Source organism: Trichosurus vulpecula, chromosome 6, assembly GCF_011100635.1.
Source record: "Trichosurus vulpecula isolate mTriVul1 chromosome 6, mTriVul1.pri, whole genome shotgun sequence".
In the NCBI taxonomy this organism is placed as follows: domain Eukaryota; kingdom Metazoa; phylum Chordata; class Mammalia; order Diprotodontia; family Phalangeridae; genus Trichosurus; species Trichosurus vulpecula.
In genome coordinates, this window is record NC_050578.1 from 202,835,004 (window position 1) to 202,861,163 (window position 26,160).

The window sequence follows — 26,160 nt, forward strand, 5'->3', positions numbered from 1 at the left end:
CACTCTAATACTTTCTACACATTGTTGCCAAAGCAAATTTCCTTAAGCACAGAACCGACAATGTGACTCCCTGAGTTGGTTGACTTTAATGGAAAAGAGAAGCCCTTCAATTAAGCTTGTACAAACTAGCTCCGAGGTATCTCACCAGCTATATTGGACTCGACTACTCCTCTTACACTCTATAATCCAATTGGAGTATTTTTTCTCTCTGTCCCTCACACATGATACTCTTAACTCCAATCTCCCTGCCTTTGAACTGCTCATCCATTCATGCCTGAAACACACTTTCTCCTTTTACTATGAAGTTCAAACACCATCTTAGGGATAAAATCTTTCCTGATCTTCCAAATTGCTATTGCCTTCTATCCCAAGATACCTTATACTTAACTGCTTTGTATTTATTCACTTTTATCTATGCTATATATACTTACATATGTACTTATTGTCTCTTCTATTAGAATCTAATCCTAAGCGCCTGGCACAGTTCCTGGCACATAGCTGGTGCTTAATAAATGTTTGTTGATTGTCTATCGATTGTCTTTCATTGTGGCTATGTGAACAGCCCATAATCTTTTCTGGTCAGAGTTGTCTTAGGAGGTGTCCATGATGATTTCTCTACCAATACATAATGTAGCAGAAAGAGTAACCTGACCACTATTCAGTCAATGGAATTGGATGCTTCTTTTGGTTGGAGACTTCAGAGGCTGGACAGCTCCCAAAGAGAAGACCAGACGGAGAAGAGGGAAAGAGCACAGAGCAAGAATGCCAGTGAGGAACCACTGTTTTGGCAAAACCCATAGTAAAGGGTGTGAGTGGTAGAAAAGGACTTCTCAGGAAAGATGAGGTATCAAAGGGGAGATATTTAAGTGTTCCTGATTTGGGGGCTTCCTGCACAACATAGATCTTACATCCTTCTCTTACAGTCTATCAAGTGCCTGACCCAAAGACAATATTCAATATTACTTATCAACTACACTAACCTAGAGTCTTAATTCCACTAACAAAGGGTAAAACTAGTTATCTTCATTTGCACAGGCCAAAATAAGTGAAATATTCTATCAATATATTTTGAAAACACGATATTCAAAATATCTGACGACAAGGGGGTGGTGCTGTTTTAGTGAACTGATGGGTCACTGCAATCAAAGATTTGATACTACATAGAATTTGATGTAGTTGCTGCCAAAAATTCTCAATCAGTTTCTGATTCATCTGGAAGCTCCTTGATGGCTGGGATCATTGTCTTAGACATCTTGTGATATCATCTCCCCATCACTTAACAAAACACCTTACACAAAATAAGTGCTCAGATGGGAGTGGAGGGATGGAGGGGATAAAATTGAGTGGCCCTGAATCAAAAATCTGAAAACAAGTCTGAAAGATTTCAGGTAAGACTATACTAAGAGACCTGGTGGTGGTTTTATCAGACCTGGAGATTATCTCCTACAAACTCCTGCTTCACAATTAATTTCATGCATTCCATTTGTTCTATATCAATTTAAAATCATTTCCTTCAATGATTAAAAATAAGAGACAGCTAACTATTCAGTGATCATGAAATTATACTGTCCAATTCAATTCCTTGGATGGAAGCCTGTAAAACTCCCACTATAAAAAGCAAGCATAATATTATGTAGGTATACTGAGGCTAGAGTACTGGCCTTGGAGCGAGGAAAAGCTAACGTCACATTCTGTCTCTGTCATATACTGGCTACATGACCCCAGGTCTATTATTTAACCTCTTGGTGCTTTAGGCAATATCCTAAAACCATAAGTCTCACAAAAGATGTCACTGTGAATTAGTAAAGGGCATTTCCTAATCCCAGAGTAGACTTTTACTAATGAAATGACAAATCTAGTTCCTATCCCTATCTAAACATATAAATCATATCTATTATTTGGTATATGTAAATTATTTATATGCATCATATAAATGTATATACATATATGCTAATATGTGTGTGAATGTGTATACAAGGAGAGTGTGTTTATCTGTGTGCATGCACAAGTATATATACACAAATGTATATGTGTATATATGCATGTATATATGTTAATGCACACATATGCATGTATACAATGCATATATGTCTATATATAAATATACCCTTTACCTGCACACTTTCACCTGTAGCAAATTTCTGGTATAATTTTGCCAGGTTTGTACTTGAAACCTTTATTGTTAGGAGGAGAATTACAGTGGATGCCATATATGTATGATTTAATATATATGTATATACAGACTGAAGCAAACTATTTTTGACATTCTTTTTTCTTCCTTTTTTTCATTCAAGTCTTCTTATACAAAATGACTAATATGGAAATGTTTTACATGATTGTCTGTGTATAACTATATCAGATTGCTTACCACCTCAGGGATGGAGGAGGGGAGGGAAGAATAGAATTTGGAACTCAAAACTTTTTAAAAAGAACCAACAAATGTTGAAAATTGTTTTTACATGTAATTAGGGGAAATAAACTATTATTTTAATATGTATATAGATATAGATCTCTGGATACACACTGATAATAGTGAATTCTAATCAAATCTGGATATCTAGCTCAGCATTATCTAAAGCAAACAGTAAATAGATAGTTAGCTTGAGAGAAGTAACACTTACTTGTCTGGATGTCATTGAACTGTTGCCAAAGAGCTGCTGGTTAAAAGAAGCATTTGGAAAAAAACATAGTAAGATATGATCTTGAAGAGATCATCTACTAAGGACTTTGCATTCTTCACTTTAAGTGAGTTGCTTCAATTAAAACAACTCTGAGGTACTACCTCAAAGTCGTCAGATTGACTAAGATAACAGAAAACAAAAAAAGATAAATACTGGAGAAAATGTGGTAAAATAGGTACACAAATGCACTGTTGGTGGAACTATGAACTTGTTCAACCATTCTCGATAACAATTTGGAACTTTGCCCAAAGGGCTGTAAAACTGTGCATAACTTTGACCTAACAATACTGCTACTAGGACTATACTCCAAGGATATTAAATGAAAAGGAAATAAAAATCTATATGTGCAAAAATATTTATAGCAAAGAACCAGAGTAATGTCCATGAGTCAGGGAATGATTGAACATATTATGGTATATGGATGTGATAGAATACTATTGTGCTGTAAGAAATGATGAAGGGGATGGTTTCAGAAAAGAAAACAACTGGGAAAATTTATATGAATTGATAGAAAGTGAAGTGAGCAGAACCAGAAGAATAATCTATACAGTAATATCAATATTGTAAAACTACTAGATTGTGAAAGATTTAGCAACTTATCACTACAATGATCTACCACAACTCAGAAGGCTGCAAAATGATGTAAAAATGTTCTCCACCTCCACATAGAGAACTGATGGATTCAGAATGCAGACTGAGGCATATTTTTTGTCTCTTTTTCTTACTTTTTTTTTCCAGAATACAGCTAATCATGAAATATGTGTGGCAAAACTTCATATTATAATGAATATGTTGCGTTTCTTGCCTTCTCAATGGGTGAGAGGCTAGAGAGAGAGAGAATTTGGAACTGAAAATAAAATTTAAAAAATTAGATATTTGTCTCCTCATCATTCCAGGAAAGGAAAGAGCTCTGGGCTGGGGGTTTTAACAGTGTTATAGGTCTGGCACTAAATTCCTGTATGACCTAGCATAAGTCACTTTACTTAACTGGGCCTTTGTTTCTTGCTCAATAAAACTAGGAAATTGGACTAGATTCTCTCAAAAGCTTCTAGCTCTAGAATTCATCCACTCAGCTCCAAAAGCAGTTGTGACATAGCACAAAGAGCTTTTGTAGGTCTTAGTTCTCCTCCTTGATACTTGTGTGATCTTGGTAATTCACTTAATTTTCTGTATCTCAATTTCCTCATCTGTCAAATGCATCTAACAGCACTTTCATTACCTACCCCAGAACTCTGTTGTAAGAATTAAAAAAGATGGGTGTGGAGCCAAGATGGTGGCTGGAAAGCAGGGACTTGCATGAGCTCCCCACTAGGTCCCTCCAAAAACCTATAAAATATGGATCTGAACAAATTCTAGAACTGTAGAACCCACAAAATAGCAGAGGGAAGCAGGGATTCAGCCCAGGACAGCCTGGATGGTTGCTGGATGAGGTCTATCGTGCATGCAGCTGGGAGCAGAGCTCAGCATGGGCAGTGGCAGGACCAACCAGACCAGGAGCCAGGCGGAACAGGCCCTAGCACCCTGAATCAGTGAGCTGCAGCAGTTACCAGACTTCTCAACCCACAAACACCAAAGACAACAGAGAAGGTTAGTGGGAAAAGCTTCAGGGACAGAGTGAAAAGAGTTCGTGGTTCGGCCACCACCCTGGGGGAGCATGGGTGGTGCAGCTACAGAACTACAGCTGCAGTTGCTTCCAGCCTCAGGCCCACCTGGTGGGAGGAATTAAGTGGCAGATCAGAGCAGGAGTGCAGAGCCTGCTGAAGATCTAAGTCCAGTCCGGGCTGGGGGTTCTTGGGGAAGGAGGAGTGCTGGTGTGGCAGAACTGGCTCTGAAATCAACAGTGCATCCCCCCAAGCTTGGAACATAGTACTCTTTACTCTACAAGCAGTCATACCCCGCTGAAAAACTCAAGGCTCAAGTAAGTTGGCTGGGAATATGGCCAGGCAGCAAAAATGCACTAAGATTCAGTCTCAGACTTTGGAATCTTTCTTTGGGGACAAAGAAGACCAAAACATACAGCCTAAAGAAGTCAACAAAGTCAAAGAGCCTACATCAAAAGCCTCCAAGAAAAACATGAACTGGTCTCAGGCCATGGAAGAGCTCAAAAAGGATTTAGAAAAGCAAGTTAGAGAAGTAGAGGAAAAATTGGGAAGAGAAATGAGAAGGATGCAAGAAAACCATGAAAAACAAGTCAATGACTTGCTAAAAGAGACCCAAAAAAATACTGAAAAAAATATTGAAGGAAACAACACCTTAAAAATAGACTAACTCAAATGGCAAAAGAGCTCCAAAAAGCCAATGAGGAGAAGAATGCCTTGAAAGGCAGAATTAGCCAAATGGAAAAGGAGGTCCAAAAGACCACTGAAGAAAATACTACCTTCAAAATTAGATTGGAGCAAGTGGAAGCTAGTGGCTTTATGAGAAATCAAGATATTATAAAATAGAACCAAAGGAATGAAAAAGTGGAAGGCAATGTGAAATATCTCATTGGAAAAACCACTGACCTGGAAAATAGATCCAGGAGAGATAATTTAAAAATTATTGAATTACCTGAAAGCTATGATCAAAAAAGAGCCTAGATATCATCTTTCAAGAAATTATCAAAGAGAACAGCCCTGATATTCTAGAGCCAGAGGGTAAAATAGAAATTGAAAGAATCCACAGATCGCCTCCTCAAAAAGATCCCAAAAAGAAAACTCCTAGGAATACTGTTGCCAAATTCCAGAGCTCCCAGGCCAGGGAGAAATACTGCAAGCAGCCAGAAAGAAATAATTTGAGTATTGTGGAAAAACAATCAGGATAACACAGGATCTGGCAGCTTCTACCTTAAGGGATCGAAAGACTTGGAATACGATATTCCGGAGGTCAGTGGAGCTAGGATTAAAACCAAGAATCACCTAGCCAGCAAAACTGAGTATCATGCAAGGCAAAATATGGATTTTCAATAAAATAGAGGCCTTTCAAGCTTTCTCAGTGAAAAGACCAGAGCTGAATAGAAAATTTAACTTTCAAACACAAGAATCAAGAGAAGCATGAAAAAGTAAACAAGAAAGAGAAATCATAAGGGACTTACTAAAGTTGAACTGTTTTGTTTACATTCCTACATGGAAAGATGATGGGTATGATTCATGAGACCTCAGTAGCAGAGTAGCTGAAAGGAATGTGCATATATATATGTGTGTGTGTGTGTGTGTGTGTGTATGTATGTATATATATATACATATGTGTGTATGTATGTATATATGTATGTGTGTATATACATATGTGTGTATGTATATATGTGTGTGTGTGTGTATATATATATATATAGACAGAGGGCACAGGGTGAGTTGAATATGAAGGGATGATATCTAAAAAAAATAAAATCAAATTAAGGAATGAGAGGAATATATTGAGAGAGGGAGAAATGAAGAGATAGAATGGGGTAAATTATCTTGCATAAAAGCGGCAAGAAAAAGTGGTTCTGTAGGAAGGGAAGAGGGGGGCAGGTGAGGAGGATGAGTAAATCTTGCTCTCATCGGATTTGACCTGAGGAGGGAATACCATACACACTCAATTGGGTATCTTACCCCACAGGAAAGAAGAAGGAAGAAGATAAAAAAAAATTGGGATGAGAGAAGGGAGGGCAGACAGGGGGAGGAGGTAATCAAAAACAAATACTTTCGAAAAGGGACAGGGTCACGGGAGAAAATTCAATAAAGGGGGAGTAGGTTAGGAAAGCGCAAAACATAGTTAGTCTTTTACAACATGAGTATTGTGAAAGGGTTTTACATAATGATACGCATGTGGCCAATGTTGAATTGCTTGCCTTCTTAGGGAGGGTGGGCGGGGAGGGAAGAGGGGAGAGAATTTGGAACTCAAAGTTTTAAAAAGAGATGTTCAAAAGCAAACAAAAAAAGTTTTTGCATGCAACTAGGAAATAAGATTCACAGGCAATGGGGCATAGAAATTTATCTTGCCCTACAAGAGAAGAAGGGAAAGGGGGATAGGAGGGGAGTGGGGTGACAGAAGGGAAGGCTGACTGGGGAACGGGGCAATCAGAATATATGCCATCTTGGAGAGGGCAGGAGGGTAGAAATGGGGAGAAAATTCGTAATTCAAACTAATGTGAAAATCAATGCTGAAAACTAAATACATTAAATAAACTAAAAAAAAAGAATGAAAAAAAGAATTAAAAAAGATAAAGTATATGGGGCACTGTATAAACTGTAAAACTCTATACTAAATAAATAGCAGGCTACTATTCAATCTCTCCTCTCTTTTGATCAAAGATTAGATTAAAGGGAAATAGTTGCCTTCACTGAAGTTTAAGCCAAAAGTAAAGGGGTAGGAGTGGAGGGTGGGGGAACAGAACTGTCCTGAATGAAGAAATAGTACCAGCCCAGAAAAGACACTGAAAATGGTCTTTTTTTAAAAAAATAGGAAAAAAAACATTTTTTTTTGGTAAATCATGCAGAATCATTTAACAGGAATTTATTAAGCACCTACTATTTTAGTGCCATTTTACATAAATAAAATTAATTTTAAAAAACCCTCTACTTATAAGAAGTTGGGATTGAAAGGTGGAAAGGATCTTTTAAGATCACCATAAAAATAGCAATAATTAGGTGTCTACTGTGAACGGAGCACTGTACGAGAATCTACGGAGAAGAAAAATTTACACAAAAGCAAAGTTCTTAACCTAGGTGAAGCTTACAGTCTAAAGAGGGGATAAGGTACCCACCTAGATATCTAAATGTCAAATTGTAGGTTTATTAAAGATATGTGAACAGATAGAAAGTGATTGACATCACAATCTGAGTCTAAAAGGTTTCAGCACAGTCTGGTACATTCTTTGGTCATTAAGTTCCCTTACCTTGTTCCATATCTCATCTTCCCACCACATTGTGCCACATGAAACCTTCCCTGATTACCTTTCTCTTCCTCTCAGGAAACCATGTGTTTTTTTTCCTATGAATTCACATACTTTATTACCAGCAGGAAGTGTGATAAATGAAGTGGAAAGAGAGTTAGATATAACGATGATAATGATGATGATGATGATGATATAATAATAACATTTATATAGCACTTACTACGTGCCAGGCACTGTGCTAAGTACTTTCCAATTATAATCTCATTTATTATGTCCTTGCAACAACCCTGGGAGGTGGGTGCTATTATCATCTCATTTTACAGATGCAGAAACTGAGGCGAATAGGGCTAAGTGAGTTGGCCAGAGTCACACAACTAGTAGGTGTCTGAGATCAGACTCAATTCAGGTCTACCTGTCTCCAAGCCCAGCACTCTATCCACTGCACCTTAGAAGACCAGAGGACCTCAGTGAAAATCCTGGATCTTCTACTTACTAGCTATATTCCCTTGGGCAACTTGCTTTTGTCTTTCTGAGGGACAGTTTCACCTCCATAAAATGAGATTATAATAGCTGACTCTTCAGTTCCCTTCTAGCTCCAAATCTGTGCTCCTATAACCCTTTATTATGCACTTTTCGTGATCTGTTTTGAATTATAGTTGCGTATACCTCTTACCTCTTCTACTAGACTGTAAGCTCCCATAAGGCCAGGGACTGTAACTTGTGTCTCATCATCTCCCTCAGGGCTGAGCTATAATTTGAGCAGAGAAGGCATGGCAATTTGTTGAATGATGATCTCTCTCTCCACATCAGTTAATTAGACGCAGGGAATTTCCTCCTTCTTCTGTTTCTCTGACTCTCACTTCTATAGCATTTTAACATATATAAAGGACTGCATCCCAACAAGCCTGTGAAGTGGGCTATTAGTTCCCTTTTTGACAGATGATGAAACAGAAGCCTCAAGTTAGCAAGTCATCTGCCTGAGGTCACAATGGCCTGCAAAGGTCAGAACTGGGATTTGAACCATGATCTCCAGACTACAAATTCAATTCTCTCTCTACTATACTGCATAGATTCTTAACCGCGCTCTCATGAAATGTCCCTTATGGATACTGTTAAACACTGAATCCTAGGCTGGATGAGCCAGTCTGACATTTAAAATATTCCTAGGACCAAGAAATGATGGGTTTCTTATCCAGCACTACTTTTAAAAGACCTCAATTTCACTTTGTGTCATCGTTACTAACTCATCCATCAACTTCTGACAAGTCTCTGGGAAAATGGTAGAATGTGATTCAGTCGGCATTTTGTCAGATATAAAGGTGATGCCGGCGCAAAAAGGGAGTGCATCTATAAAATGACCATAATGATGCCTGCCTTACATGGCTGTTTGTGAGCAAAGTGCTTCAGAAAGCCTAGAATCTCATCAAAATTGTGGTAATCATCATCATTATGGGTCACAGCAAACAGCTGACAATCATGGGTCATGTAGCAAAACCACTGGGAAAAAATTCTAGAATCTCATTTTTTTCTAAACAGGCTCTTTCAACTTTCTCCTAAAAGGAAATGATTTCTAGTGCCACAAAGCCCACCCAGTCTAATTTGTTTTCAAAGGATCTATGGATATTCAAAAACTTGCAAAGGCCCACCTATAATGTTAAGGGTTCGAAATGCTTCTGAAATTGCTGAATTCTGACATATGCCATTTACAGAATAAAAAAAGAAGCCTCTCAGGATGAGAAATCCACTGTCCGTGAGCTTAAGATCCTCTTAGTTACCAGATTCATCTATTCAGCCTATTATTGCATTTGTTAAAGTATAAAAGAGACATTTTACATGAGAGAACATTTTTAAGTAATCTTTGGGATGATTTTCTACTTTGGGAAATATTGTTCAGGACTATAGACAGAGAAAAAGAATAAAGAATGCTTGCTTATATCCATTGCTCTTCCCCTACCTGTGCATTTTTGCTGGTTTATTTTTCAGGCAATCAACTAAACAAGTATCTATTAAATATTGGTGGAGCACTGAAGAAGGCCATGGAAAGATACAAAAAAAGAATAGAATATCTCTGCCTTCATGTATCTTCCAATATCCTAGGGAGCTATAAACCTGTACTCGAATACCCATTATACAAAATGGAAAGTGATGAATATATAAGCGGGGGACAGTGTTTGATGCAAGATTCAAGGAAGGAAAGATCATTCCCAAATGAGAAAGATCCGAATTTCTGACACTAGAATACAAGTTATGTAAGGAGATTAAAGGAAAACAGATCTGTCATCAATTTTTCGTTCCCTTAAGGGGACAAAACAAAGTCTAGAGAATTCCTTATGTCAAACATATTGCAAAAGTATCCAGAGAGATTTTTTTAAACCAGTTCAGCAGCATCCTTGCCATCAGATATGAAGGTTAAACTTCTATGCCCAGAACTATGGAAAGACATATGAATTGATACAAAGTGAAGTAAGCAGAAGCATGAAAATTACACACAGTGACTATAGCAATGTCAGTGGAGAGATCAACAACAAATCAAACATGAATACTATGAAATTATACTGATCAAGCTTGGTCCCAAAAAAGAGATGGGAGAATCCATCTCCATCCCTTCTTTGGGGACTAAAGTTGTGAAACATCATATTTACTGTCAGACTTAATTGATATGTTGGGTAGTTTTGCTGAACTGTCTTTTTTCCTCTTTTTTAAATTCTTTGTTATAAGGGAAGGTTCTTTGGGAGCGGGAGGAAGAAGAGTAGGAATGTATTGGGAAATTGGGATGCAAAAACAAAGGATAAATAAAAATTTAAGTAAATAAATCACTTTTATACCATTGAAAAGACAAAGTATTTTATTAACTAGGAGCAAATTAAGTAGAACACTTACTGCGTTATGTACAGTCAAAGTCCTGTACTATGTTTTCTATCCTTAACTTGGAGTATAAGAAGTCACGAAAATCTTACATCAGAAATAAAGTAGGGGGGAAAGCTCTGCTTGCATCTCGGAGTCAAGACAGACTTCGCTCTATCTGCTATACCTTCTTCATCTATTCTACAATCAAAGAAGGAGATAATTTATTCAGAAATTATTTTTTTGAGGTACTACCAGATTCTTAGTGATAAATTCAGTTGAGTTCATTAGAATCTATGTCTTAAGGCAGAACTAAAGATAACTTGGAAAAAAACGTTAGCAGCTTGGAAAAGGGTTAACTAGAAAATTCATCAGAACACACCTTCCCCCAATTCTCTGAGTGCTCTAGTTTACATAGTTTGTTTACTGTAATTTCCTGTGTTTATCCATTCAAAGCTACCCTTGGCTATATTATGCACCTTGCCCACTTTCATTTCCAAACTCTTTTAACGATAAGAAATTTACTTTATCCCAAATGCCCCACAAAAGTACTGTAGCTCAAATCTGCTAGTCACTTTGATTAAAATGGAATGCTACTTAGCAAAAGTGAATGGCCAGGTCAAATAAAAAATATTATGTCCTTTAAAGCTGATCAAGATTTCAAAATGGTTTCAGAGTCACAACAAATGTGCTTATTAATAATTGCTGATCTACACTCTTATTAATAATTAATATATTAAATGTTCATTAATCCAAATTGGGGAAAAGTCTTACATCAGAAAATAGGAGGCACCAATGTGTCCTAGAAAGAGCAATGGATTTGAGGTCAGAAGCCATGGCTTCAAATTCCAGCTCTACTACTAATTATTACTTGTATGATATCGGACATCCCTCTCCTCTCTTCCCCTCTCCTCTCCTCCCTCCCAACTGTTTCTCTTCACCTCTGTCCGTCGCCCTCTCTCTCCATTTAATAATAATCCTTCTGTCTTTTCAAATGTCTCCCCTTCTCCCCCATTCCCCTCCATTCTTCTCTCTCTCCTCCTCCTCTTCCCTCCTTCTGCTTCCTCTTCTCTCCCAGTTATAAAATTAAGCGGTAGGACTCAAACTATCTTTAGAGTCCCTCCCACATCCTATACACAATCATATTATCCTGTAGTGTCTTAGATTTGGAAAGGAACTCTGGGGTCATCAAATCCAGCCCTCTCCATATCCACTTCAGGAATCCCTTTCACAACAACATGGATAAGTGGTTATATACTCTCTGTGACAGGGAGCTCATTCCTTCAGAAAGCAGTCAGTGCCACTTTGGGTTAGTTTTCATTGTTAGAATTCTTCCATAGATGGAGCTAAAAATCTTCATCCTTGTAATTTCCATTTGATTTAACAAAAGATCAAATACTTAATGCATAGTACTGTCACTGGTCCTCAGAGACATATAAAGATTGAAGAGGCATGGTTTCTGCCATAGAGCTTGCAATTGATCCTTCTTTTGCCCTCTAAAACAACACAGAATCAGTCTAATCTTAATGGACAGCTGGTGACAAATATCCTATGCCTTTTTTTTACTTAGGCTAACTATATCTAATTGCTTTAGGTGATTGACTTCTGTCATGATTTTGGGCACCTTTGACATCCTAACTGCCCTCCTTTGGATGTGTTCCAATTTATCAATGCCCTTCCTAAAATGTGGCACCCAGAGCTCAACACGGTATTCCAATTATTAGGATCACATAGCTAGAGCTGGAATCTAATACATTCCCTCATTTTAAAGATGAGAAACTTAGCCTTAGGCACATATTAAGCAACTTTATACCAATGCAAGTAATATATGTCAAAGGCAGCATATGAATACCTAGGTCTTCTTACTGTATGACTAGTACTAGTGGTACTACACCACAGGCTGCTAAACTGATGAAGGGAGGGGACAATGGAACTATCACCTCCCTTGTTCTGAACAACCTAAGAATACATTACTACAATTTATAAAGCAAATCTGAAGTAGAAACAAACAAAGTAGAAACAACAATGGACTGCTAAGCACATCTGTTTACCCACTAGAGCTGAGATAACTCTGCATGGGCAAAACAAAACAAAAAATCCCAAACAACCCTCATTCAACCCTTTCTTAATGATTAGATGACTAACAGAAGACAGAAATCTTAGTCAATGGACTAACTCTCAATTTCTTCTATATCTAAGCATAGAAACAATTTCATTCCTCTCTTTGGCCAGTACTGGGTGCTACTTAACACACAGTATTAGGGATATGGAGCAAAATAGCATAGTCTTTGCCCTCTAAGTAATTTATGATACTATTAAGAAATTGAAATGTGAACATGAAGTGACAAGAATGCAAGCTGATTTAGCAAATGTCTTTGTATAGGTATATATTATATGCAAAGGACAAGTTCAATAATTAATGCAAGGTAACGGAGGCTTTGTCTCAGGAAATATAGAGAAGACATACATTTCCTCCCTATTGTGATTGTCATCCCTGTGTCTGATCTCATAGCTTTCCACCATCCTGTAGGGCACTCTACACAGAGTTCCATGGCATTTCTCTTCCAAAGATCCCCTCCTTAACTCCCATGGGGGACAGCGGACTAGGGAACAAACATTTATTAAGTACCCTCTAAGCACACTATGGAATGAGATATCTTCTCTTCAGTCATGCCCATGACCACAGTTAGACTGTCCTCTGTGTATATACTTATGTATATCTGCTGGAAACCACTTTTGTCCCAAGTAAAAGAAATCTGAGTTATATTTCTGCAAAGACATAGTATGAAATTGGTCTGAGTGGATCAAGTGCAAAATCTTAGGGAGAACCAAAGAGGTGATATTGGCAAGTGTAGAGGAGCCAGCTCTTAAAGAGTCTAAAATTTTCAATTTCGGGGTTCAGAGTTGATCAAAGAAAGAAACACTCAGAGTTGTGACATGCTTTCAAACAGAAAGTGCCACCCTGGAGATGGAGTTTCTTTGACGAAGACCACCCCAACTGCTGCATGGAGAGAACAGCTAGAATCTCAACTGGGAGACCTTTGCAGGAATTCAGACTTCTTGATCACAGCCAAATGACCAAAGCTCAAAATTCACTGGTCTCAAATGTCAGATGAGTCATGTCAAACTCAAAAAAGCAGTGGCAGATGCTAATAAATATTGAAAAGCTGCATTAGTTGAAGCACCCACTGGCTGATAGCAAACAGCACCACAGGTGGAGACTGGAAGGGGTGACTTCAAAGGTCCTTCTCAAAGCTCAAAATCTTTGAACAGGAGGCTGACTCATCCCTCATCTCAGCTTTTGCTGCCATTATAATTCTTTATTATATTTTTTTTCTTCTCTTGGCCTTTCTCCCACTTCCCAAACACCATGAAAAATTCTTATAGTCTTACAATCAAGGCTTGTCATAGCTGGACTGGACCTTGACAAGCATGCTAAAATACATTTAAAGTTAGGAGGGATTTTAGAGGTCTGCTAGTCCAGAGGTGTCAAACTTGCAGTCAGATGGCCAAAAGTGGCCAGTAAAACTTCCAAGTGTTGTTGTTGGAACCAGATTAAAATGTAATCAGGAAGTGTTTAACAAGATAAATAAAAATGCAATAAAACTTAGGTAAAGTTAATTTGTGATTTTCTAAGTCAACATGCTCTGCAGGGATCCATTTCTAGATGAGTTTGACACCATGGCCCTAGTCCCACCCAGTCATTGTATAGATGAGAAAACAGAAGCCCTAAGGAAGGTAACTTACTTGCCCAAGGTCAAATAGCAAGTATGTAGAAAAACTAGAATTTGAAAAACTAGAATTTGAACCCAGACTGTCTGACTCCAAACTTAGCCCTTATAGGCTTATTGGATCATAAATCTAGAGTTGAAAGGGATCCGAGAGGCCATCTCTAGACCAACCTCATAGAGGTCCATAGAGGTGGGTTGCCCAAGATCACACTGGTGATAAACTTTAGAGGCAGGATTCGAACCCTTGACTCCAGAGTCAAGGCCCTTTCTATTATTTCGCACTGCCTCAAATTACAGCTTTAAGGGACCTTAGAAATTACCTCTTCTAAGCCTCTAATATTAAAACAAAGAAAAAAGATTCAGGGAAATAAATATCTAAGGCAACAGGGCTAAATGATGTCTGTGAATTGAGTGCATGTTATTTTTTGCTTCTTCCCCCAGCTGCAAAATAAAAAGTACTAGTTATGACTCAGTCTAAATGTTACCCATGAGAAAACTAAACTTCCAATCTCCTAGTACCATTGTGAAGACTGAGTAAGCTAATGATGCCTAGTGTAGAGCTAGCTCTTAGGAACATTTGTTGAACTGAATGAATGTGCAAGTCTTTTGAGAGCTGAGAACTGCTAAATTTAGGTTTTCTTATTAACACTAACTCTCATTAAGGCATCCATGAAGAGTTCATTAGTGCTCTCCTCAGAATACTCAAATAAGATTTAATCATCAGTCCTCAGATCCACTGATGGCTCCAAAGATTGGAGCCAGTGACCCCCCTCCAGGCAGTGTCAGACCACAGTTCTCACCCCTACATGTATACACCTCTTCATCCTGTCGATTTATTGTCCATATCCTTCTGTAAATCTTTTTAAAATCCTTCACCATAAAACTTCAATCATGGTCTCATCTAAAAATCAGAGATATCAAGGGGGGAAAGCTTTATTTTCCATCTGTATGTATATTTTAAAATGCTATCTTTAATTATTCCATTAAATTCCTTTGTTTCAGAGGGGAATAAAATTAAGCTCAGTTAATTTAATCATTAGGCAGCTAGGTGGCACAATGGTGGGCTGGAGTCAGGAAAGACATCTTCTTGAGTTCAAATCTGGACTCAGATACTTACTAGCTGTGTGAGCCTAGGCAATTCATTTAATCCTGTATTCCTCAGTTTCTTCATCTGTAAAATGATCTGGAGAAGGAAATGGCAAACCACTCCAGTATCTTTGCCAAGAAAACCCCAAATGGGGTCATGGAAAGTCAGACATGACTGAATGAAACTTAATCACTAGTTCATCAGAATTAGCAGCATCTGTCCCCTGACATTTCCAAAGACATGAGCATACTTCTAACATCAAGGTAACTTAGAAAGAACATTACCACATTTATCATTTACAAATTCAGAGACAATTTAAATCACGAGTGGTTTCCAGGGAGGCAAAGTCCTGGAATGAAGGGACTCTTATTTTTGTCTTTGTACCTCCAGCACTTAATTCAGTACCTAGCACATAGAATGCACTGAATAAATCCTTACTGGAAGTGTGGAAAGAGCACTAGCTTTGAAGTGAGTAGATTCAAATCCTGCATCTGACACTTACTACCTCTATGGCCTTAGGCAAGTCACTTAACCTTAAAGGGTTAAATTAGATTGCTGCTGAGATACTATCCAGCTTTAGTTCTATTATCCTATGATTTTTTATTAACTAATAAAATCATGATTTTAAATAGTTTTGAAAATTGAGTCACACTTCCAATGTAAATAAATGAATAAAGCAACAAGGTCTGCTATGAGCTCAGCCCTGAGCAAGGTGCTATGTGGAATCATAGAACCACAGAGTGAGAGCTGGAAGGGAATTCTGAGGCCATTTATTTGAACCCTCTCCTTTTACAGATGAGGAGCTGAATCCAAAAGACATTAGTGATTTGCCCAAGGTTGTCCAGGTACTAAGTGAAAGGGACAGGATTCAAACCCATACCTTCTGGTTGAGAGTCTAATGTTCACTCTATCACTACCAGACTAGGAAACAGGAGAAAATGTTCCTGTCCTCAAGGAGATATAATGTAGTTAGATACATGACTAGAAGTCATGAAAACCAGAGTGTAATAAAGAATGACATCTATTCAAATACTGGGCTCAGACATACTTTGAGGGTCACTAATTCAAAGATGCTGAGTTCAAAACTTCCCTCCAATAATGGAGATCACAACCTTTGCCTTCCATCCCATGGTAGAAGGTCTTCATGCTGTGGCTGAAAACTTCTCTCAAATAGTAGTCATACTACACTGGTCCCAGGAAAGGTACACTGTCCTTCCTTCTCCAGGTCAATACTTGTAGTCACTCCCACTTCAGAAGACCTGCCAGAATCTGAACTACCTTGGCATAGCCTGCAAGAACCCAGGGTCACTTTCCTGCCACTGTGAGTCACTCTAGTGGAAGTAGATCCTCTCAGTCCAACACGAGTTCAGAGAAGGAAGGGAGAACTAAGACAAGAACAGACAGGGAAGGCTACAGAGGGAAGGTAGGACTTTGGCGAGGCCTTTAGGTTTTAATCGGTGAACCTGGTGGGGATCGAAAGTGGGTAAACAGACTAAGATTGAACACGATGCCTTGCCTTTGCCCCGCTGTCCTCCATATCTGCAATGCTCTCCCTCCTCACCTCCCCTTTTTAGTTTTCCTGTCTCCCTTCACAACTCAGCTCAAATCCCATCTTCTGCAGGAAGCTCTCCAATCAGCTAGTGCCTGCTTTTCTGAGATTACATTCTCCCTGTTCTGCATATATCTAGTATGTCTCCAGTTATCAAATGGTCTCCCTCCACGAGAATACCAGTTTGTTGATAGCAGGAATCACTTTTTTTTCCTTTCTTTGTATCCCCAGCACTTCACCCATGGCCTAAAACATAATAAATGCTATATTGAGTGGCTGACCTCACTGCTTCCTATCTACTAAAGAGGAAGATGTTTGATGAACTTGTGGAATTATTAAAGGGGCAATGGTCACCAGAATGATACACCATTGTTCAAAAACTTACATTTCACAGTTGGCATTGATAACCTGGTACTGATACCGGATAAAATTCTAACATGGATTTTTTAAAGATTTTTACAGGAACTTTGAAAAGGGAGAAATAATTGATCCTCAGAAATTAACATTGGTTCACAAAGAAGTCATGCCAAACTAAACTGATTTCATTATTTGATAGGGTGGTCAAGCTTGTGGGAGAAGGGCATGCTTTAGCATTATGTATCTGTATTCTTTTGTCAAATCTTCAAAGGTCTTCTGATCTCATCAATTCAGGTATTCCCTTTATCAATAGAGAGTGTAACCCATCCATGCCTTTTCATTTTGGGCAATCCTTGCCAATGTTCACCCATGGAGTGTTCCAAAAGACTGGAGGCCATTTAAATTTCATGGCTACCAGTACATCATTGGATTTTCCACCTAAAAGTCTTTGTCTTACTCTGAACTAATAGCAGCATCTTCACAAACAGAGAAGTACCAGCTTGCTTTTTGTGAATCATTTGCACAGCTTCACCCAACCAGCATATGATAATCTCTCATGCTCAATCTGCCTTTTTAGATTGACATTCTTCTTCCTTGGTGACTACCTCCCCAATTTGCCTAATATCTGTGTTGGGTTGAGTAAATTCTTTCAACTTCCATCATTCCCCTGGCAGCTGGCCCTGAGGTTATGAAAGTTGTTCAAGACCTTCATTTGGAGGAGAATGGGATGGAGTTAGAGACTTCTCTCCAGAATTCCTGCAACTATACTCATAATTAGCCTGGTCCAGACCCCAACCTCTACAAACACACACATATATACACACACACAGTTGTACTTTGTCATCTTTATTACATTCTCTCACATTCCTACATTCTCCTGAAGTCCATCCTCTTCCATTCTCTGACTGCTACCTCCCATCAGCACTCCAGCTTCATCTAGAGCCCTGGGATTCTGGTTGGTATTTACCATAACTATCCTGAACCAGACTCACCAGGCTGGTACTCCCTGGCTACTTCCTAGCATGCTACTACATGTATACGCATCCACCTCCACCTTTCTACCTCTTGCTTTGGCAAGGTAATCAAATCTACACTACCATTCTTGAAAAGGATAAATCAAAGGAGTTCTATGGCTCCATTCACCAGCACTTTGACTTCCCTGACCAAAACACCTCATCCGGGACATGACTGCTCTATAAATTTTGTCTTCTCCCATGAGAGTGTAAGGTCCTCAAATCCAGGAATTACCTTCTTTTTGTATTTGATTCCCAAAATTTAATACAATGCATGGCACATAGCAGAGTTTAATAAATGCTTTTTTATTCATTCCAGTCATTCAGATTAGTGCTCTCCTATAAGAGGCCTATTCAATAGTGAGGCTTTGCCTCACTCAAAGTGAGAACCTGAAAAGGCCTTAGCCTGAAAGGGCCAGGTTCTCCCACTGTATCCTGGACCACCTCCAGTCATTTTGAGACCTTGCACAGCCCTTCCTCACTCAAATAGACATCAACTGCAAGTCATGTCATCATTTTCTTGATGTCATGGGGTCCTCTTCGAAAACAAAGGATGAACACAAAAACAACAACCTTTTATATATCCTAGGCAGAGGGTCAACAGCAAGAACCCTCAGAATACTTCAGCATCTGCAACCATATTAAAAAATAGCCATAAGTGCAAGATGGAGGTATCAATAATTGATAAAAAAAAATCTTCCACAATCTCTTCCCAGGAGAACTGTTGCCAAAGTTGTAAGGTTGCCATGCATTTAGTATTACCTAGTCATTCATCACCAGAAGCTGCATTATGAATACACAGTAAGTCTCCTTGTCAGAAAATTTCCTATCAAACCAAGTAAAAGAACAGGTGCGCTCACACCTGGGAATCATATAATCCTAGAATTTAAGGTTGAAAAGAATCTCAAATGTTACCTAGTTTAACCCTCAACCTAAGTAAAAACCCATTCCTACAAAATCCCTGATAAATGGTTGTCCAGTTCTTAGATAGAAAATTCACTACTTACTGAGGCTGTCTATTCCACTGTGGGACAATTCTATATTACCACCAAGTTTTTTTTCCTTATAATAGAACAAAATTTGTCTCTCTGCCAATGGGTGTCGACCCATATCCTATTACAGCTAGCAGAAAAATTCATCATTATTCTCCACAATAGCCCTTCAAAATTTAAACACTACTCATACCCCTTCTCCTTCCCCTGCCCGGTCTCCATTGCGTTAAGATAAACATCTCAAGGATCTTCAACCAAGCCTAATATACCAGGCTTTAGAGTCCTTTCACTACTCTCTGGCACCTTTCTTAACCAGTTACCAATGAATATGATATGATACACATCACTATATTTCAATATAATTGGTTTCCTTTGCAATCCTGCATATTTAATTTCATGCATTTAACAAAATGATTCCAAGAGGGGATCAATAGGTTTCACCAGCCCACCATAAGGGTCCATGACACAAAAAGGTTAAGAAACCCTGTTCTAAATCCCTTCTATCTCATCAAAGTGATTTCTAAAATGCAGTACCTAGAAGTGGACACCAGATATTCATTCATCCCTTTCTCTACCCATAGCTCAACTACAGAAAAGCCCATTGATTTTACAGGGTTTCCCTGAAGAACCAGGAGTTTACAGAAGACATCCAGTACCATTCCATCACAAACCAGCAACGATTAAAACCAAAAACATATCACTTGGGTTACTTACCTCAATACTCAAAGTTTCCACAATTTCATCAGGGCATGTACTTCTATCAATGCATATTGCAACCATTCCATGCCTTAGTAAATGGTTTGATGAGTCACTGTGGCCAAAAGAAAAAATAAATTACCCGGCGGCTAAGTCTCTGGTCATATGTAAAGCTTCTTTACAACTCAGCTAGTCTGGCCTTCAGCAAGAAACATATAGTCCTTTGCCAAAATCGTGCTTAGGACCTTTTAAACTTGTCATAAACAGACTGAGTTTATGCACCCCTCGAATAGCCTTTAGAGAACCAGGGATACCTCCCTGGTGTGGCAAAGCAACACCGCAGGACTTTCATGAAAAGCCTTTGGTTATATAAAGTAAAAAAAAAATGGAAGAGCTGGAGCACACACTCAAACAAGTTACCCTAGACTCAACTCCATGGACTAGTTTTGACTACAACCTAATACTAAACTAAGGAGAAAGAAATACCATGCTAAGGGGTCAGCAGGCAAACGTAGAGCATGCATAATGAACGTAAGAATCAGAGATTAAGAGCTGGAAGAAACCTAGGAGGCCATCTGGACCAACTTCTTCATTTTACAGATAAGGAAACTGAGGCCCTGAATAATTAAGTGCTTTGCTCAAGCTCATAAGGCTAATAAATGTCTCAAGATAGGATTTGAACCCATCTTCCTGATTATAAGTCCAAAGCCCTATCTACCACACCAAGGAAACTGTCCCATTAAAAAGAGTTTGTATATTGTGAAGAAAGGTCATTGGAGATGTTTTTGTAATGATATGTGGGATAGTGGAAAGATTCGGTATCAGAATATCAGGGTGAAAATTCTTCCACTTACTATCGGTGTAATCTTGCACAAATCACTTCCACTTCTCTAGGTCTCTTTCCTCATCTGTAAAATATGGGTGTAAAATATTAAACGAACTCTGAGGTTCCCTATAGCTATCGACCTATGATTCTATGACCTGGGTTCAAATCTTGCCTCCAACATTTGCTCTCTGTATCCTTGGACACCTCTTTCCCACCTGTAAAAAGGAGGGGTAGGTGGCCTAGGTGACCCCTGTACAGCCCCTTCAAAGTCTAGACCATGCAACTTAGATTAACCTCATACTTAAGGTTTGTTTGTTTTTTAACTCCTGAAGCAATTATACCTCCTCCTCCTCTTTTGACTCCACCTTGGTTGTCTATTACAAAGCACAATTTATCTCCCTCCCCTATCCCTCTTCTTCCAAGTACTTCATGCAGTATGTTGAACATTACAGGCTTTTAATGCTCATCAATTAACAGAGGAATGGCTCCAGCTCTTCCTCTAATTCACTTTGACCTCAGAACACAGGAGATCTGGAGTCAGAAAATGGTTTCACATGCTGGCCCTGCTCCTCACTACCTGTGGGACTATGGGTAAGTCATTTAAATTCTCTGATCCTCACTTTCCTCATCTGTACAATGAGTAAGTTAGAATAATTAATAATAATAATAATAATGGCATTTATATCTCACTTCAAAGTTTGTACCTCATCGATCCTGACAACAACCCCGTGATGAAAGGGTGAGAGAGGTTTACTTGCCCAGGGTCACACCGCTTGCTAGTCAGTTTCTGAGGCAAGAATAGAACACAGGTCTTCCTAACTCCAAGCCTAGCACTCCATCTGCTATGCCACTAAGACCGTCTCTATGTTCCCTTTCAGCTCCAAACTCTATGATTCCATTGGTCCTCAACACAGTAGTTCCCTATCAGAAAAACTCATTGATCAACCAGATTCCCTTCATCTATATCTTTAGAGAATTCTCCTTAGGACAGCCTTCTATGTCAAATGGGATCATATGTGTAAAGCACTTTTCAAATCTCGAAGCACTACATAAAATGTTAGCTGTCAATATTATCATCATCGTCAGCATCGTCATCAATCATCATCATCATCATCATTATCACCACCACTTCTGGTCAATTCAGTCCTAAAATGAAGAGAAAGAGAAGGAGAAAGAGAAAGCAGGGAGGCTTCTTTTGTGGGCAGCACAGACGACTCATTGTTTCCCAAGTCTCTTTAGGAAAAAAAAAAAAGCCTTATTCTCTCCTTAGCTAAGGAACATTTCCAAAAGACAGGGGTATTGAGAGAAAGGCAGAGAACAGTTCAAAGTCTTGACTGCCTGCTGGCAACCACGGCAACAAAAGTAAGAGTGAACCTGACTCTTCCCCCACCCACTCCTTACATAACTACCCTTCCCAGAGAGCAATCTCTTTGTAGTTTCTTTTATTTCTTTGATCAAAACAAAATGAAATCTTTTTTGCATTTGATTTTTTTAAACACCTCTTAAAATGATTTATTTGCTCCAGTAAAAGTTACACCAAATGGCCTCCCCTTGACTCCCCTTCCAACTCAGGAATTCAGTGCAAAGAGCCAAGATCAGTGCAGCATTTTTGATCTCATCAGTAGCAAACTTCCTCCTTTGGAGCTCCCATTGCCCTTTGTTCTCCTTCTCTCTAATGAGCTTAGAAAGTATATCTCACTTAACTAGATGGATTCCGATATTGCCAGACTGTAAGCTCAAAGAGGTCTGGTATTGTTTATCTCTTCCAGGACACAGTGGGTCAAATGAATGGACCTCAGGGTCTGGTCATTTTTAAGTTGCTCCTTCATAACAAGAAAGGTCTACTCTTACAATCACTTACCCCATAAAGCTAGGTCTTCTCATTTAAAGCCAAGAGAATGTTAATGATACAGTACTACCTCATTAGGTAACATCGTCATGGAATCTGACGCTTCACCTGAATAGATTTGCCAGATATATGAAGCTTATTCTTTATTTATGAAGCTCATTCTTTAAGAGTCAATGTCTTATGCAACTATTCATCTCTCCTCGTGAGACCCCATGCTTTCCTTCCTATTATTCCCTCTGCCTTGGAAGACTTTCTCCCTGCTCCTCCAACCCCAAGTTGTTGAATGCATAACCACACCTTAAGGTCCAATCAGAGCCATGAGTAAGATAGTGTGACCAAAGTTTTCTCAGGCATTGATTTAGAAGTGCTACTACTTCATTCTACAGACCACAGCAGCCTGGTGCCTCACATCTCATGATCTACTGGACCGTAGTCTGGGGGAAGGGAGAGAGGCAAGAGGATGAAGTTAGGCAGACCATAGAAGAGGGAAAGGGAGTAACATCATAGGCCAGAAGGGAGTGAGGAGAACAAGCCACCACTTCGACCAGTGCAACTGTACTAATGACGTATAGCACCCCATTATCACTCCATTCCCTGTCATCTTTTGTGCTTGCCACTACACACTTATAATTTGTTTTTCTCATGTGAAAAAGGCATGGTTTCAAGCCTGACCTCTAAGACCCATCCAGGTGCCACCTTGACCATGAAACCTTAGACTCATAGAAACATAGGTTTCCAGAGCTAGAAAGTAACTCAGGAGCCATCTGATCAAAATCCCTCCAAGAAGTACTCATCCAGGTCTTCTTTAAATACTTTCAGGAACAGGAAACTCATCACTTCCCAAGGCAATCCATTCAACTTTTGGACAGCTGTAATGATTTTCCTTCTATGAAGCTCAAATTGGTCTTTCTGTCTCACCCTGATATTCTGTTGATAAATGATCTCTTCTTCCTCTGAACTCCCCTGTTCATATCCATCTTCTGATAAATTCATCACACTCTGCTTTTAATTCTGCCTACTTGTGAATAGGCATACTTAGCGATCTGCTGGTTGAATTAATAAATACATACATGTGACAAAAACTATCTTCAAATATCCTAACCACCCTACTCATGTTCAGAATGGCAGCTGCTTTGACTAGGTACGGAGTCATTCAAAAGACTATCTGCCACCAATCCTTGCCTCAGCCTCCTGGGAGACTTTAGTGATTCTGCCCATGGAGACTAGTGAAGGGAGTCGAGTTACTTGAGTTATTTTTTCAGTAGTGTCTGACTCTCCATGACTCTATTTGGGGTCTTCTTGGCAAAGATATTGAAGTGGTTTGTCATTTCCTTCTCCAGCTCATTTTACACATGAGGAAACTGAGGCAAACAGAGTTGAGTGATTTTTCCAGGGTCACATAACGAGCAAGTGTCTGAGGCCAGATTTGAATTCAGGAGGATGAGTCTTCCTGATTCCATGTCTAGTGCTCTAACCACTGTGCAAACCTAGCTTCCCCTAGTGAAGGGAGTAAATTTAAAAAGTCAGGAATCCCGGTGTTCCAGAATTCATGTTTGAAGCCAATGTAGCACTGATGCCCCAAGAAACATGAAGTGACCTTCACAGCTCTAGCCCAGAGACAAAGACTAATCTTAAAGCAACGCTACTTTTGCACACAGACTTGGTGGGACTGATATTATGTACAAACTAAGTAAAATTGTGCCTACTTTCCTCAGAGATTAAGGTGGTGTAGGGGAGAGACTACTCTCCCCTTCCCAAAGTATTGAGAAAAATATTTATATTTTGTTTTTCTATACCTTTGAAGCAAATACCCCTTTGTAAAAGCTACCTGGTGTTGAGTTTAAATGGACCTGGGGCACTGGTCACTAGTCCTGAATGGTGGGGGTGGGGGACACAGATGCTGGGGACTCAAGCCCATATTATTAGAGAAAAGACACACCCAAACTGCTCAATCTAGAACACTGAAGGGAGATATGTAGCAGCCTGGCTCTAGGAGAGTGGGCCCAGGCACACACACTACACAGAGTTTAAAATGGTTTTACTTAAATGGCATTATTTAAGAAGGAACACAGAATTTGAGGAAAGGTGAGGGAAGACTTCTTGTTGGGCTTCTATGAGTCTATAATTCAAATAAAAGCCTTCAAAAAGAAATAAAGATATATATGTATATATTCTATATAGGGGGGTGTGGGTATGGAAGTGTATTTATGTGTATATATAATATATGTAAATATATACACACCAACACATATATACACATATATGTATGTCTGTATGTACACATGCATTGCATATACATATAAATATACACATACATTTCTAGATATAGACAGATGTCTTGCCGGTGCCAAGCATTAGCTTTCTAGCATAGAATCACTGGCTAACTTTAGAGATCAGTTCTAATGCATGTATTGCTAACAGGTGGAGAGGCCAGATAACTCAGGTCATAGTACTGACCTTAGGCCTTGGATAGGCTACTTCCCATCATAGGTGTGAGAATAAGAAGTCATGGAGATGGTATCAAGGGCCTTTCCTGATTAGAAAAGGGTAAGCTCAAGGATTTAATGCTATGGTACTTTTCTCCTAGGGTACGCAAATTTGAATAAACCATGTCCTTGTGAAAGGGGACAAGAGCCAGGACTTAGTAGTCTGAGAGCTGGGCAATGGTTGGAGCCCACAGCTGTGCCAGGAACAAACTTACTTGTCCAATTTTAGATGAGTGTGTCTGTCACTTGTGTTCTGTCAATGAGTAGAGATCTCAGATGGAAAGCAGCCAGGGGGGCAACAGGGAGGAGAGAGAGCCAAAAGCTCTGGTTACACAGGAACCTTGAACTGGAAGCAGGGGGGTGATAACAGACTGGGGTGGAGGAGAACAGAAGGAGGATCATGAAGGCGCTTCCTATGTGGCCTCTAGAGAGGAGGGAAACCAAAATGCTAGGCTGGGACAGGACAGAGAGCAAACTCCACAAAGGTCAGAGCCTGGCATTACAATATAACTAGAATATTGGTTTTCAAAACCATAAAATATCAGATCTGGAAGGGACCTTAGAATCTAGGACTCAATACATTAGAGCCAGAAGGAATCTGAGAATATGAAACAGAATGTTTGGGCTACAAGAGACCTAATCACATAGACTGAGAACTAGAAAAGGTGGCTTGGTGGTGTAGTGAATAGCAGAATGAACTTAAATTCAAGAAAGCATAGGTTCACCCCTGGCTTCAGACACTTACTAGCTGTGTGACTCTGACCAAGCCATTTAACTTCTATCTGCCTCAGTTTCCTTATCTGAAAATCAGAGGTGATAATAGCATTCCTCTCCCAGGGATATTGTGAGGATCAAGTGATGTAATGTGTGTAGTGCTCTGCAAATACTAAAACACTATAAATCCTAGCTGTTGTTGTCATCATCATCATCATTATTATTTGCTGGATCCTGGGAAACCAAAAACTTATCAAACAAGGATCAAATAAAATATGTGCGAGGCATTTTTCAAACTTCAAAGCACCATAAAATTCATCATCATCATCATCATCATTGTTGAAGTCATTGTAGTTGTTGCTGCTGTTATTAATGGAATGCTCATCAAATTTGTGATTTACCCAAATCTAGATGGCATCGCCAATGTACTCAGTCACAATCAGGATCTGAAAGGATCTTGACAGTCCACCAAGTACTGGA

At 39.1% G+C, this 26,160-nt stretch overlaps 1 protein-coding gene across 2 annotated transcripts in view; it reads right to left on the reverse strand.

Annotated features, from left to right (window-relative positions):
- Positions 1–26,160, reverse strand: part of JAKMIP1 (janus kinase and microtubule interacting protein 1) — a 214,917-nt gene that overhangs the window by 144,736 nt on the left and 44,021 nt on the right. For both annotated transcript variants that reach the window (XM_036764633.1, XM_036764632.1), the window contains exon 2: positions 19,824–19,920. The gene's annotated coding sequence lies outside the window, so the exon portion shown is untranslated. The remainder of the gene's footprint in view (positions 1–19,823; positions 19,921–26,160) is intronic.